The following is a 5,897-nucleotide window of genomic DNA, read 5'->3' on the forward strand; positions in this document are numbered from 1 at the left end:
ATAGGCCAAAAATATACTTTTAACTTAGACATCGGTTGATTTTGTTAACCGTTGTCTAAGGCCTTTTTTAAAAAAAATAAAAATTACTTGTCTTTTTTCCCCCGGTTTCAGCACACTTTCCCCCCTTTAATTTTAACAAAAATTTCACTTATCTTATTCCCCCCTTTTCCAGAATCAATTTCCCCCCTTTTCAGTACACAATTTCCCCCTTTGCCAAAACTATTTCCCCCCTTTTAACTCATTTTTATTTCCCCCTTTCATAAAATATCTCCCTTTCTCTCTCAGTCCTCAAATATTGACTCTCTCTATCTCCTCAAACCATGACTGAATCTCAAACACCCGACTTTCTCAAACCCCAACTCTTTCTCCCTCCCCTCCTCCCTCTCTCTCTCTCTCTCTCTCTCTCTCTCTCTCTCTCTCTTTCTCTCTCTTTCCTTTCTCTCCTTTCGAAACCCTAACTTATACCTCCTAAATCGAGCTTAAGCCTATTTAACCTAAATCATGTTTGAAATTGGTCAGATTCGTGCAAAATAACCTTGAAAGAATCTATAAAATAGTCTTTGCTAATTTTCTCGGTTGATTTGACTTTTTGTTCTTGTTATGCAGCCTCTGTATGCAGTGAATCCCATTCATAGCACCCAAGGTTCTTCCCGTTCATAGGACCCGAGGTTCTTCCCATTCTTTTTATTTATAAAATTTATTTAAGTCTTGTGAATTTGTTTTTTGATATTTAGAATTTAGATCTTTTGAATATGCCTGGGATTTTTGGGGTTTTCATTCAATTTTTTGTTCTTGAGATTTGTTCTTATTTTGTTTATTATATGTGTATATATATATATGTCAAACTGGGTCTAATTAGAGCTATTATTGTTTGTTTTATAGAAAAAAAAAGAGTTTTGATTTGCGGCTGAATCTAATTGGAATCATTGTATTTTTAGTACAAGGATGTTCAATCTTGTGAATGAGGTTGCTTATGGAACGGGTTCAGTAGAAACCAGATCTTGCTTCTATCTTGTCTGTTGGATTTTATAATTAAATAGACATTAAATTGGATATTTTAATTGGATACAGGATTTTTACGAGGACTTGTTTGAGGAGTTAAGCAAGTATGGTGAATTTGAGAGCTTGAACATTTGTGACAATCTCGCTGACCACATGGTATGTGTTTGTACTATGTCTTTTATACATATATATATATGGTTAAATTCATTTTAAATAATTTGTGTGAGCTTAATGACTTTACTTTGAACCAGGTGGGGAATGTTTATGCCCTGTTTAGAGAGGAGGAACATGTTGCAGCTGCTGTGCAAGGCCTCACTGGAAGATCCTACGCAGGCTAGTTATTTTACCCATATTTCTATTGTTTTCTATGTGGAACACTTTTCAATATTTCAATACATTTTTAGACCGTAATTAAAATCACTTTGCAGTCTTTTTTTTATTGCTGTAATGAATAATGTTCATACTCCGTGTCTAGTGTATGTATTGTATTTACTACTAGCTCAAATAATAATATCTTGTGATGAGTTTCTTTCTGTTTGAAGAACTAGAAGTATTTGATCATATTTTAGATTTTATTCTCACTCATAGTCATTACCAGAATATTTGCAGTCATGGTAACAAATTTAAGCAATTGATGTTCATGTCTTAGAAGGCATTTTTCCTATATCAGTAGAAAAAGTAAGCTGAAAAGGGACATTAATACTAGAGATTTTTCTACTACACATTTTAGCCTACTTTAGTTACAGGGGTGGTCGTAATTTCTCGATGCCAAATTATCTTTTGGACTTGTAAAAGTGACAAAGGAAATGGCACTGGTTTATACCTTCTTATCTATTTAATTGACAGAATTATCTTTGCTTGTAGGCTAGTTTTGGCTATCAGCAACAGCTGGTACCAGGGATGAGGCCTGGTGGAGGTCCGTTACCAAATTTCTTCATGCCAATGGTACAACAAGGTAATTAACTGCTAATAATCAGATATAAATGGAAAAGAACTTTCACAATCAGTAAGTGTCCATTACAATTTGAACTTAACTTTCTTTTGCTTCCAAGCATTTTTTGCTGTAATATATCACCTTACATGTAAGACAATACAGAGTATTTAATCTAGTTATTAAAAAATTCAAATTAATCTCCCTTTCTAGTGTTTCTGCTAGGTGTTTATTGAAAAAGAGATTTTTAGTTAATACTCCTTGTTTCATATTAATACATATCAAGCCAACTTGATGAATAGCTAATATGTTAGTGTTCATGAAAATTATTACCCAGTCATATATAAATTATAAGGTTTATATTTCTTGGCATAGACTTGATCGTCCTTGTAAGAACCTGAGTAAATAATTATGATACTATTTTGGTACAACATCAAAATATAAATAGATCGACACCCATAGTTAATTGGGCTTTTAAAGTCACTCTGAACACTTATATATGGTTGTACAAACTGCATCTTGGATAATGTCAAGAATAATGATGGAAGAGCAGGGCCTACAGTATTGTTATGAGCCTGCAAATTGGTTGTGTTCAATCATGAAGGTTTTAATGACGTAACTGAAAAGATACATGATGAACGGTCTCCTACAGTTTTGAAGAATATTATTCAATGTTATGTCATACTTTCCGATGATCCAAGGTTAGCCAACAACCTTTTTAAGCATATATGTCAAGCTGTTGTGTGTTTCTATATCGTTCTTATAGTTATTGTCTTACCGATTTAGAACGTGTGTAAAAAATGTGTCTGACCTTGGGGCTTTCTGGTTGTTGTACTTAACAAACATAATTTGATATGATTTGAACGCAGCAGGGGTTTCCTCCTTCTGAGAAGTTTCATTCCACCAATATTAATGACTGCTCCATATATTGAAGCCCTTTATGTAATTCCATCTAGATGATCTCTTATATACATGTAAGAAGTGGACTCTTTTTCCCCCATCATCTACTTACCTAGTACTGCTTAATAACATGTTTAGAGTAGATTGATGTGCAAGAATCGAAGGAACCTTGTAAATTAAAAGAGCAAGTAGACCCTGTTAACTGCTCATGCATTCGATGCTCCTCAGACCATTAAGGTATCGGTATTAAGCATCAGTTTTATAAATTGGATCACCGAGGTGAATTAAATTTATTAAAATTAGATAAGTAACAAATATTGATTTGTATTATTATTTACCAATTACTTGTAAAAAAACATCTATATCTAGAGTTATTTGTTTTTTCTTTATTTTGCGTATTTCTTATTTTCATTTTGTTATGGTTAATTAAGTGTGCCCTTAATGAGCATATATAAATAAATAAAACTGCAGGGGTGTATTCTAGAGATGATGATTTTGATGTGGCTATGTTTTCACAGTACATTACCATTACACATAAGATCAGACCTAATTCTGCACTATTAGTTAGTCACACATTTTGCACAAATTTTTAGTTTAACTTGTTTCCTATTTAATATAGACAAGGGTAATGTAGGGAACCAAGGTGTCGCAAGCAGTCCTCTAGACAGCAAACTTCCAAATTTGGGCCAAAAAGGAAGCAGCTTCAAGCGGCGAAAATATACTCTTGGTTGAGGATCACATACAACTACATTTTCCTAGACGCTAACAACACATATTTGTTGATTTGATCTTCGTACCTCTCATATAGTGCTGGAATTGTAAGAAAAATGACAAGGCGTGCCAAAGTTTCCATTTGTATTATTTACATACGTGTACACTTATGATTATTGATACAAAAATAATTGTGCACTATGGTACTTCCAGTTGTGCAGTGAAGAAATTTGGTATCAATGTAGCTTTATGTTTATATTGCATTGTTTGGTATTTTTTTGTTTGTAAATGTAATTGGTTCATGTGGATGTGAACAGTATCAGGATGGCATGCAATATACAAAACATTAACATCACATTGGTAAATATAAAATGATGTAAAAAATATAAGAAAGACATCAGGTAAAATAATATTAAAAGAAAAAGAACTAAAAAACCGATGTGAAATAGTCATTTGACATCGGTTCTGAAAAGAAACTCAATATATTTTAAGTCAAATAACATCGGTTAGAGAAACTGGCTGATGTTAAACAAAAAGACTTAACATCGGTTTCGTGAAGAACACTCATGTCTTATCCATCATTTCACATCGGGGGGCTAATTTAACCGATGTCTAATCAAACATTTCACATCAGCCAACTAATCCAACCGATGTCTCATATAGCATTTCACATCAGTTTGTTCGAAAGAATTTTAATAAATGGCTTTTAGGGCTTGTAGGTTTCATGTTTTAATGGATAAATACCTCATAATATATTCATATTCACCAAAAAATACTGTAATATAAGATGAAATTTATTGCAAAGACATCACATTTAATCTTAAAACCGATGTATAGCACTGTAATAGACATCGGCTGTTAACCGATGTCGAAGGCTGATGACATTTAACATCACACGCGAAGACATCGGTTCAGATTTTTTTAAACAGCGGTTCTGAACCGATGTCTGATCCCATATTTCTAGTAGTGACTTAATCCTCTCAAAAGGGTGAAGTGAGTAAAAGGAAGAGAAAGGAGATAACCTTAACTGTTATGAATGAGAGTGGTGAGGAACAAACGGAAGCTGAGTCACCATTGGTCAAAAGGACAAAGAAGGCTAAGAAATCTGAGCTGACCACTCAAACCACCTCATTATCCTCCCAAAAGGATGTATTTGTAAAAATGGGGACAAAATAGACTCTAGATACATCCTCTCAACAGGGTGTGTCTATTGAAAAGAGCATTCTCCCTAATGCACCTTGTGAAGAGTCTGCACAGCCAACACTTGATCAAATTCAAGTGTATGGTAGAAGAAATAAGGATGGCACACACAGTGAGAGCACATCTATTGAAGCTCCCTCATCCATTCAAGGGGAGCCAACAACACTCACTTCTGAACAATAACTCTTAATCTCACAAATTTCTTCTTGACATATAGCACTTGAATCCAATCCTGAAGTGCAAGCTAAATCAAGTAACTTGGTTCAAGAAACCTTGCTCACCACCCAGAAACTACAATCAGATGGTGAGAGGCTACTAGCTGGGGTAAACCTTGATGACATCATCAAAACCATGGAGGATTCATCAGTTTTTACTGAAAACCCCATGGATGTTACAAATGCATCTTCATGTGCAAATCAGCCTTCACAGGCTGTTAGGTTTGAGGTTAGTACTCTTGAGGGGGAGCTATCTAAATTCTCTCCAATTCAATTGGAGGTTCTTCATGTAGGAACAACTCCCCTCAAAACCATGGCTGAGATTGCCTTGATAATTGAAGCTGGGAGTACAATTGCCAATGACCCTTCTATGGGAGATGAAAGTTTATCACATTCATGTGACAGTGCTTTGCAAGAAGCACAAGGGTTTGAGACTGGTGCACATGAAAGTAATCCAGTCAAATCCCCTCCAATTCAATTGGAGGTTCCCACAACTAGTGTGGAACAACTTGTCATAACCACAGAGCAATCTGTGAGTCAAACTGTGACTTCAGTCACATGTGGTTCTGATTCAACTCCACAACCCTCAACCTCACAACCTCAACAACCACACCGTGTCTCCAACTGGATCCAAGAAGCTACACATCAATCAAATCGTGAAGAGTTCAGGGTGGATCAGCTTACAGGGTTTGCCCAAATTTCTCAATAGTTGCTAACATCTGATATGTCTAACCAGGACTATCAAGCCATTATGCTCTCCTATCAAACAGATGTCCAAGAACAACAAGAAAAAATTGTTAATGAAGCTAAACAGGATGTCAACTGTGATGCTTGGCTGAACAAGGACTACAATCTGGAGATGGAGGGTATTTTAGCTAAGTTCATGGAAGATTATCTGACAATTTTGGGCAGCAATGCTAAAGCACTGACTCCTGGTG

At 35.2% G+C, this 5,897-nt stretch overlaps 1 long non-coding RNA gene across 1 annotated transcript; it reads left to right on the plus strand.

The window, feature by feature from the left end:
- Positions 1–300: 300 nt before the first annotated feature.
- LOC141698320 (uncharacterized) lies at positions 301–3,700 on the plus strand. The gene is made up of 6 exons (XR_012565064.1): positions 301–514; positions 607–668; positions 1,072–1,158; positions 1,254–1,335; positions 1,867–1,957; positions 3,468–3,700. It is a non-coding gene; the product is annotated as an uncharacterized LOC141698320 (long non-coding RNA).
- Positions 3,701–5,897: the final 2,197 nt, after the last annotated feature.

This window comes from Apium graveolens, chromosome 11 (genome assembly GCF_009905375.1).
Source record: "Apium graveolens cultivar Ventura chromosome 11, ASM990537v1, whole genome shotgun sequence".
Lineage (NCBI taxonomy): Eukaryota > Viridiplantae > Streptophyta > Magnoliopsida > Apiales > Apiaceae > Apium > Apium graveolens.